The sequence below is a fragment of the Lolium rigidum genome, chromosome 2, assembly GCF_022539505.1.
Source record: "Lolium rigidum isolate FL_2022 chromosome 2, APGP_CSIRO_Lrig_0.1, whole genome shotgun sequence".
Classification (NCBI taxonomy): Eukaryota; Viridiplantae; Streptophyta; class Magnoliopsida; order Poales; family Poaceae; genus Lolium; species Lolium rigidum.
The window spans coordinates 96,054,238-96,065,248 of record NC_061509.1 but is presented as its reverse complement, the minus strand read 5'-3'; positions in this window follow the sequence as shown (position 1 = coordinate 96,065,248).

Sequence of the window (11,011 nt, the reverse complement as noted above, 5' to 3'; positions counted from 1 at the left end):
CCTTTTACCTTACCTCCCCGACAACGGCGCCAGAAAATAGCTTAGTTGCCGGGGTCCGGAGTGTGAGTGCCTTTTACCTCTCCTCCCCGGCAACGGCGCCAGAAAATAGCTTGATGTCTACTCACGCTTCTTTTCCTGTAGAGAGTGTTGGACCTCCAAGAGCAGAGGTTTGTAGAACAGCAGCAAGTTTTCCCTTAAGTGAATCACCCAAGGTTTATCGAACTCAGGGAGGAAGAGGTCAAAGATATCCCTCTCAAGCAACCCTGCAATCACGATACAAGAAGTCTCTTGTGTCCCCAACACACCTAATACACTTGTCGGATGTATAGGTGCACTAGTTCGGCGAAGAGATAGTGAAATACAATTGGTATGAATGAATATGAGCAGTAGTAACGGCGCCGTAAAATAGCTTGTCGGCGTGCGATTGATGGTAGTAATATTGCAGGAAGTAAAGATGCGATGAGAACGAGTAAATAAGCGATGATTGCAGTATTTGGAAACAAGGCCTAGGGATGATACTTTCACTAGTGGACACTCTCAACATTGATCACATAATAAAACCACTCTACACTCTCTTGTTGGATGATGAACACCATTAATTGTGTAGGGCTACAAGAGCACCTCAATGCCGGAGTTAACAAGCTCCACAACATTCGATGTTCATATTTAAATAACCTTAGAGTGCATGATAGACCAACGCAATTATACCGAGTACTAACATAGCATGCACACTTGTCACCATCAAGCTATGAAAGGGGGAATAGATCACATCAATACTATCATAGTAATAGTTAACTTCATAATCTACAAGAGATCACAATCATAAACTACGCCAAGTACTACATGATGCACACACTGTCACCATTACATCATGGAGGAGGAATAGACTACTTTAATAACATCACTAGAGTAGCACATAGATTAATAGTGATATAAAGCACATTGCAATCATAAAGGAATATAAATAAGCACTTCACTATGCTATTCTGAATTACTCTTTGGCAAGATAACGAACAATAATTCATCATGTAGGCAAACCTTAAAGATGTATTCCCAAGTACTAATAAACACCCCACGCTCGTCACCTGTGAGCATTCATAGGAGGTACTAACACACCACAATTTCATAGAGACATCCAACTCAAATCATAACTCGGTGAATAAGTATTCTGTGAAATATAGGCTAAGAGACCCACACGGTGCACACACTCGTCACCTTTACACACGTGGGACAAGGAGTCTCCGGAGATCACATAAGTAAAATCCACTTGAATAGCATAATGACATCTAGATTACAAAGCTCATCATATGGATCTCAATCATGTAAGGCAGCTCATGAGATCATTGTATTGAAATACATAGGAGAGATAGATGAACCACATAGCTACCGGTACAGCCCTTAGCCTCGATGGAGAACTACTCCCTCCTCATGGGAGACAGCAGCGTTGATGGAGATGGCGGTGGTGTCAATGGAGAGGCCTTCCGGGGGCACTTCCCCGTCCCGGCGGCGTGCCGGAACAGACTCCTGTCCCCCAGATCTTGGCTTCGCGATGGCGGCGGCTCTGGAAGGTTTCTCATATCGTGGCTTTTCCGTATCGAAGATTTAGGTCAGGGAGCTTTAAATAGGCGAAGAGGTGGAGTCGGAGGAGGTCTGGGGCCACCACACAGTAGGGGGGCGCGCCTGGCTCCTTGGCCGCGCCGCCCACACGTGTGGAGCCACCAGGGCTCCCCTCTGGTGCCTCTCGGGTGTTCTGGAAGCTTCATGGAATTATAAGATGTTGGGCGTTGATTTCGTCCAATTTCGAGAATATTTCCTTACTAGGATTTCTGAAACCAAAAACAGCAGAAAACGAGAACCGGCACTTCGGCATCTCGTCAATAGGTTAGTTCCGGAAAACGCATAATAATGACATATAATGTGTATAAAACATGTGAGTATCATCATAAAAGTAGCATGGAACATAAGAAATTATAGATACGTTTGAGACGTATCACACCTCATCAAGGTTCAAATCACCACATCTAATGGGCATCACAGAGCTATTTTGGAAGTTGGTGTGGAGACCGGTCACCTCACCAAAGTTCTCAAGGATTGTAGACAAGTTCAAAATATCCTCCTTGATAGGACCCACAAACACCGCCGCATCATGTGTAAAGAGATTTCCTCAAGCTTATGGAGGAGGCCATGCAAAGTAGTTTTCTCCAAGATTTGAGTGAGTGGATCAATGGCAATGACAAATAGTAGCAGCAATAGAGAGTCCCCTTGATGCAACCCACGGCCATGCCTAATTGGGTGGCGGGCCACTGATACGTCCCAAATGTATCTATAATTTCTTATGTTCCATGCTACTTTTATGATGATACTCACATGTTTTATACACATTATATGTCATATTTATGCATTTTTCGGCACTAACCTATTGACGAGATGCCGAAGAGCCGATTGTCGTTTTCTGCTGTTTTTGGTTTCAGAAATCCTAGTAAGGAAATATTCTCGAATTGGACGAAATCAACGCCTGTGGGCCTATTTTTCCACGAAGCTTCCGGAAGACCGGAGGACTTACGAAGTGGGGCCACGAGGCGATGCCACACTAGGGCGGCGCGGCTGGCCCTTGGCCGCGCCGGCCTGTTGTGTGGGGCCCTCGTGTGGCCCCCTGACCTGCCCTTCCGCCTACTTAAAGCCTTCGTCGCGAAACCCCCAGTACCGAGAGCCACGATACGGAAAACCTTACAGAGACGCCGCCGCCGCCGCCAATCCCATCTCGGGGGATTCAGGAGATCGCCTCCGGCACCCTGCCGGAGAGGGGAATCATCTCCCGGAGGTCTCTTCATCGCCATGATCGCCTCCGGATCGCTGTATGAGTAGTTCACCCCTGGACTATGGGTCCATAACAGTAGCTAGATGGTCGTCTTCTCCCCATTGTGCTATCATGTTAGATCTTGTGAGCTGCCTATCATGATCAAGATCATCTATTTGTAATCCTTCATGTTGTGTTTGTTGGGATCCGATGGATATTGAATACTATGTCAAGTTGATTATCAATCTATCATATATGTTATTTATGTTCTTGCATGCTCTCCGTTGCTAGTAGAGGCTCTGGCCAAGTTGATACTTGTGACACCAAGAGGGAGTATTTATGCTCGATAGTGGGTTCATGCCTCCATTAAATCTGGGACAGTGACAGAAAGTTCCAAGGTTGTGGATGTGCTGTTGCCACTCGGGATAAAACATCGATGCTTTGTCTAAGGATATTTGTGTTGATTACATTACGCACCATACTTAATGCAATTGTCTGTTGTTTACAACTTAATACTGGAGGGGGTTCGGATGATAACCTGACGGTGGACTTTTTAGGCATAGATGCATGCTTGGATAGCGGTCTATGTACTTTGTCGTAATGCCCCGATTAAATCTCATAGTACTCATCATGATATATGTATGTGCATTGTTATGCCTTCTTTATTTGTCAATTGCCCAATCGTAATTTGTTCACCCAACATCTGCTATCTTATGGGAGAGACACCGCTAGTGAACTGTGGACCCCGGTCCTATTCTTTACATCTGAAATACAAACTGCTGCAATTGTTCTTTACTGTTCTCCGCAAACAATCATCATCTTCCACACTATACATCTAATCCTTTGTTTACAGCAAGCCGGTGAGATTGACAACCTCGCTGTTACGTTGGGGCAAAGTTCTGTGATTGTGTTGTGCAGGTTCCACGTTGGCGCAAGAATCCCTGGTGTTGCGCCGCACTGCACTCCTCCGCCAACAACCTTCAACGTGCTTCTTGGCTCCTACTGGTTCGATAACCTTGGTTTCTTACTGAGGGAAAACTTGCTGCTGTGCGCATCATACCTTCCTCTTGGGGTTCCCAACGGACGTGTTAACTACGCGCAATCAAGCTCTTTTTCTGGCGCCGTTGCCGGGGAACGAAGAAAAGTTACACCACAAAGATTTTCAACTCCCACGTCAACAACTCTTTTTCTGGCGCCGTTGCCGGGGAGATCAAGACACGCTGCAAGGGGAGTCTCCACTTCCAATCTCTTTACTTTGTTTTTGTCTTGCTTTATTTTATGTACTACTTTGTTTGCTGCACTTATATCAAAACACAAAAAAATTAGTTGCTAGCTTTACTTCATTTACTGTCTTGTTCTCCATATTGAAAACACAAAAAATTAGTTACTTGCATTTACTTTATTTAGTTTTCTTTATTTACTACTGTTAAAATGAATACTCCTGAGAACACTAAGTTGTGTGATTTCACTAGTTAGGCTTAATGGAAAACAACAAAAATATTAGAGATCTCTATAGTATCTATCTTGAGTTAGGACATGAGGTATTTGAAGAGAAAATTAAAAAACCTATGGAACTTTATATGCATGATAATGCCAATGTTATTAGTATGAATGCTTTGAACACCATTGTTGCTAATGCTATGGAAAATTCTAAGATTGGGGAAGCTGGTTTTGATGAGCATGATATTTTTAGTCCCCCAAGCATTGAGGAGGAAATTTTCTTTGATGATACTTTGCCTCCTATTTATGATGATTATAATGATAGTGGTCTTCTGGTGCCACCTACTATGGAGGATAAATTTAATTATGATTACAATATGCCTCCTATATTTGATGATAGCTACTTTGTTGAATTTGCCCCCACTACAATTAATAAGAATGACTATGCTTATGTTGGGAGTAGTAATAATTTTATGCATGAGACTCATGATAAGAATGCTTTATGTGATAGTTATATTGTTGAGTTTGCTCATGATGCTACTTGGATATTATTATGAGAGAGGAAAATATGGTTGTAGAAATTTTCATGTTACTAAAACACCTCTCTATATGCTGAAATTTTTGAAGTTACACTTGTTTTATCTTTCTATGCTTGTTGCATTATGCCTACATGACTTGTTTATTTACAAGATTCCTTTTCATAGGAAGTGGGTTAGGCTTAAATTTGTTTTGAATTTGCTTCTTGATGCTCTCTTTTGCTTCAACTCTTATTTCTTGCGAGTGCATCACTAAACTGCTGAGCCCATCTTAATGGCTATAAAGAAAGCACTTCTTGGGAGATAACCCATGTGTTTATTTTACTACAGTACTTTTGTTTTATATTTGAGTCTTGGAAGTTGTTTACTACTGTAGCAACCTCTCCTTATCTTTATTTTATTTTCATTGTTGTGCCAAGTAAAGTCTTTGATAGTAAAGCCAATACTAGATTTGGATTGCTGCGCAGAAACAGATTTCTTGCTGCCACGAATTTCGACCTGCCTCCCTGTAGGTAGCTCAGAAAAATCTGCCAATTTACGTGCGTGATCCTCAGATATGTACGCAACTTTCATTCAATTTGGGCATTTTCATATGAGCAAGTCTGGTGCCACTTTAAAATTCGTCTTTACGAACTATTCTGTTTTGACAGATTCTGCCTTTTATTTCGCATTGCCTGTTTTGCTATGTTAGATGGATTTCTTTGTTCCATTAACTTTCAGTAGCTTTGAGAAATGTCCAGAAGTGTTAATAATTATTATGTCACCTCTGAATATATGAATTATGCACTGACCCTCTAATGAGTTTGTTTCGAGTTTGGTGTGGAGAAAGTTTTCAAGGGTCAAGAGAGGGGGATGATACAATATGATCAAGAAGAGTGAAAAGTCAAAGCTTGGGGATGCCCCCGTGGTTCATCCCTGCATATTCTAAGAAGACTCAAGCGTCTAATCTTGGGGATGTCCAAGGCATCCCTTCTTCATCGACAACTTATCAGGTTCCACTAGTGAAACTATATTTTTATTCCGTCACATCTTATGTGCTTTACTTGGAGCGTCTGTTTGTTTTTTTTTTTTTGAATAAATTGGATCCTAGCATTCTTTGTTTGGGAGAGAGACACGCTCCGCTGTTTTGTATGAACACATATGTTCTTATCTTTATCTTTAATGTTCATTGCGAAATTTGAACTACTTCATTCATTGTTATATGGTTGGAAATGGAAAATGCCGCATGTGGTAAATGGTTAAATGTCTTGAATAATGTGATACTTGGCAATTGTTGTGCTCATATAGATCTTGTTTAAGCTCTTGCATCATGTACCTTGTACTCATTAATGAATAACTACATAGAGCTTGTAAAATTTGGTTTGCATGATTGATCTCTAGAGTCTAGATATTTTCTGGTTGAGGTGTTTGAACAACAAGGAGACAATGTAAAGTCTTATAATAGCTACAATATGTTCATATGTGAGCTTTGCTGCACCTTTTATACTTGAGTTTGCTTCAAACAACCTTGCTAGCCTAGCCTTTATTGAGAGGAATTCTTCTCGTGCATCCAAATCCTTGAGCCAATAACCATGCCATTTGTGTCCACCATACCTACCTACCACATGGTATTTCTCCGCCATTCCAAAGTACATTACTTGAGTGCTACCTTTAAAATTTCTATTCTTTACCTTTACAATATATAGCTCATGGGACAAAATAGCTTAAAAACTATCGTGGTGAAGAATATGTACTTATGTGTTTTATTTCTTAGTAAGTTGCTTGTTGAGCGGTAACCATGTTTTCTGGGGACGCCATCAACTCTTTACCTTTGTTGAATATCATGTGAGTTGCTATGCATGTTCGTCTTGTCTGAAGTGAGGGCGGTTTTCACAATCAAATGGTTTGAGTAAGCATACTGTTAGAGAAGAACATTGAGCCGCTAACTAAAGCCATGATTCATGGTGGAAGTTTCAGTGTGGACAGCTAATCCTCAATCTCTTATGAGAATAATAACTGTTGTTGAATGGTTATGCATTAAAGAGGAGTCCATTATCTATTGTCTATGTTGTCCCGGTATGGATGTCTAAGTTGAGAATAATCAAAAGCGAGAAATCCAATGCGAGCTTTCTCCTTAGACCTTTGTACAGGCGGCATAGAGGTACCCCTTTGTGACACTTGGTTGAAACATATGCTATGCAATGATAATCCGTGTTAACCCAAGCTAATTAGGACAAGGTGCGAACACTATTAGTATACTATGCATGAGGCTTGCAACTTATAAGATGTCTTATACATAACTCATATGCTTTATTACTACCGTTGACAAAATTGTTTCTTGTTTTCAAAATGAAAAGCTCTAGCACAAATATAGTAATCCATGCTTCCCTCTGCGAAGGGCCTATCTTCTACTTTATTGTTGAGTCAGTTTGCCTATTCTTTCTATCTTAGAAGCAAACACTTGTATCAACTGTGTGCATTGATTCTTACATGTTTACTTATTGCACCTGTTATATTGCTTTGTGTTGACAATTATCCATGAGATATACATGTTAAAGTTGAAAGCAACCGCTGAAACTTATATCTCCTTTGTGTTGCTTCAATGCTTTTACTTTGAATTTATTGCTTTATGAGTAACTCTTATGCAAGTCTTATTGATGCTTGTCTTGAAAGTATTATTCATGAAAAGTCTTTGCTATATGATTCATTAGTTTACTCATTATCTTCATCATTGCTTCGAATCGCTGCATTCATCTCATATGCTTTACAATAGTATGATCAAGATTATGATAGAATGTCACTTCAGTAAATTATCTTTGTTATCGTTTACCTACTTGAGGGCGAGTAGGAACTAAGCTTGGGGATGCTTGATACGTCCCAAACGTATCTATAATTTCTTATGTTCCATGCTACTTTTATGATGATACTCACATGGTTTATACACATTATATGTCATATTTATGCATTTTCCGGCACTAACCTATTGACGAGATGCCGAAGAGCCGATTGCTTGTTTTCTGCTGTTTTTGGTTTCAGAAATCCTAGTAAGGAAATATTCTCGGAATTGGACGAAATCAATGCCCAGGGGCCTATTTTTCCACGAAGTTTCCAGAAGACCGGAGGACTTACGAAGTGGGGCCACGAGGCGATGCCACACTAGGGCGGCGCGGCCTGGCCCTTGGCCGCGCCGGCCTGTTGTGTGGGGCCCTCGTGTGGCCCCCTAACCTGCCATTCCGCCTACTTGAAGCCTTCGTCGCGAAACCCCCAGTACCGAGAGCCACGATACGGAAAACCTTACAGAGACGCCGCCGCCGCCAATCCCATCTCGGGGGATTCAGGAGATCGCCTCCGGCACCCTGCCGGAGAGGGGAATCATCTCCCGGAGGTCTCTTCATCGCCATGATCGCCTCCGGATCGATGTGTGAGTAGTTCACCCCTGGACTATGGGTCCATAGCAGTAGCTAGATGGTCGTCTTCTCCCCATTGTGCTATCATGTTAGATCTTGTGAGCTGCCTATCATGATCAAGATCATCTATTTGTAATCCTTCATGTTGTGTTTGTTGGGATCCGATGGATATTGAATACTATGTCAAGTTGATTATCAATCTATCATATATGTTATTTATGTTCTTGCATGATCTCCGTTGCTAGTAGAGGCTCTAGCCAAGTTGATACTTGTGACTCCAAGAGGGAGTATTTATGCTCGATAGTGGGTTCATGCCTCCATTAAATGCTGGGACGAGTGACAAAAAGTTCTAAGGTTGTGGATGTGCTTGTTGCCACTAGGGATAAAATATCGATGCTTTGTCTAAGGATATTTGTGTTGATTACATTACGCACCATACTTAATGCAATTGTCTCGTTGTTTACAACTTAATACCGGAGGGGGTTCGGATGATAACCTCGAAGGTGGACTTTTTAGGCATAGATGCATGCTGGATAGCGGTCTATGTACTTTGTCGTAATGCCCTGATTAAATCTCATAGTACTCATCATGATGTATGTATGTGCATTGTTATGCCTTCTTTATTTGTCAATTGCCCAACTGTAATTTGTTCACCCAACATCTGCTATCTTATGGGAGAGACACCGCTAGTGAACTGTGGACCCCGGTCCTATTCTTTACATCTGAAATACAAACTGCTGCAATTGTTCTTTACTGTTCTTCGCAAACAATCATCATCTTCCACACTATACATCTAATCCTTTGTTTACAGCAGGCCGGTGAGATTGACAACCTCGCTGTTACATTGGGGCAAAGTTCTGTGATTGTGTTGTGCAGGTTCCACGTTGGCGCAAGAATCCCTGGTGTTGCGCCGCACTACACTCCTCCGCCAACAACCTTCAACGTGCTTCTTGGCTCCTACTGGTTCGATAACCTTGGTTTCTTACTGAGGGAAAACTTGCTGCTGTGCGCATCATACCTTCCTATTGGGGTTCCCAACGGACGTGTTAACTACGCGCAATCAGCCACCCAATTGAGAAGGATCCTAGAGGTTGAGCTTGTTAAGAGATCTAAAATCCTATTGCGGAAACGACTTGGGAATCCCCAATGATGGAGGATTTCGATATTGTACTCCCACCAGACGAAGTCGAAAGCTTTTGCGGATGTAACTCTTGAATAGGAGAGCTGGAGTCTTGCTTTAGTGTAACTTTGTTGCGATATTCTTCACATATAAAAAATTATCATGGATGCACACTAGTATCGAACCTGCACTTAGAGCCGGTTATCCTCAACCGGTTTTGACTCCAGCTCAAGCCCTCAGTCTCTAAGATCGGACTACCCTGAGGCGGGTTTCCATTCCGACTCTAAGAACTACACCCTCAGATGGCTAAGAAATAGTAACCGTCTCCAATATTTTCTACCCTGAGACAACTCTTATTTCTGTTGTCTCCAATAAGTCTGCACCCTCAAACGGCTTCAATTCTAGACCGTCCCCAATAATTTGACACCCAGAGACAACTATTGTTCAAAAAGGGTAACTAAAGGTGCATATATATATGCTTGATGGTTTGAAATGAGGTCCTATGTTTGATGGGTTTCACATGTAAAGTTTCTTAACATGATATTCCTCGAGGTGCATATATACTCTTCAAGGAACCAGATTAAACATTATACAGGATGACATATCTTTACTATTATATTCGAGTCGGTACGTCGTCAAAAATGTTTGATGTCAAACATTAGACACATCTAAGTCGTCTAATCATATAAAACGTCTTGCGCTTAACATCCATCCATCCTTCATATACCATAGTCACGGGATTGCCATAGTCATGCAGTGGTATTCAATCACTTGCTGAAATAGAAAAGTCTATACTCCGTGTTTTGTGTGTTTGATAACAACACTTGAATGAATTTAACCGTGTGCATAGATTGTCTTGGATAGATTTGCAAGTACACGGTGCCCTCGCTGAACACGTCATGATTGGAGGACTGGAGCGTAGCTTATAGGTTTTCTGGTTTTGTGTGTGTATCGCGAGGTGACATGGCTGGAGAGGGAAAGAGGAAATCAGCAGTTTCTGCCTGACCGGTACTACTAGTACCAGTAGCGGTAGTACCGCTACCCTACTGGTACCGCCCTGAGGTACCGCTCTGGGTATTTGCACTGAATTGTCCCACAAAATGCGTTACGGTACTTTTACGGTACCATGAGCGGTAGTACCGCTTACGAGTGGCAGTACCGCCTTGGTACCGCTTAGGTACCGTAACACAAGTTACGGCACTACCGCGCTGGTACCGCCAAGGTGCCGCGAGGAGTCCGGGACTCACAAAGGTCGTTACGGTACCGCAAGCGGTACCGCCAGGGGTACTACCGCTGTGAGTCCACGTGGCGAATCTGTGGAGCGCATTCGAACCCAGAGCGGTACTACCTCTTACCCAAGCAGTAGTACGGTCGTGTGGGAACTGCACCTAACGGTTGGATTTAAGGGGTCCTATAAAAAAGCCCCTTCTTCCTAGCTCGATTTTATCTCTTCCCTCTCTCTCCTCCATTGTTGGTGAGCTTAATTCTTTAGGATCTCCCCACCTACCTAATCAATGTTGCTCAAACTTTGTGGAGTGGTGGAGGAGGCCCCGATCTATAGTTCTACCAAGAGAGATTTCACCAATACCATCTAGACCTTAGTGGATCTTGTTGTTAGGGTTCCTATTGTGGGATCTTGGAGGAAGTGCTCCTATGGAGGCTAGCTTGGAGTTGTGCTAGCCCCATAGGGTGTTGGGAGCCTCCTAGTGTTGTGGAGCTCGCCCCAACCTTG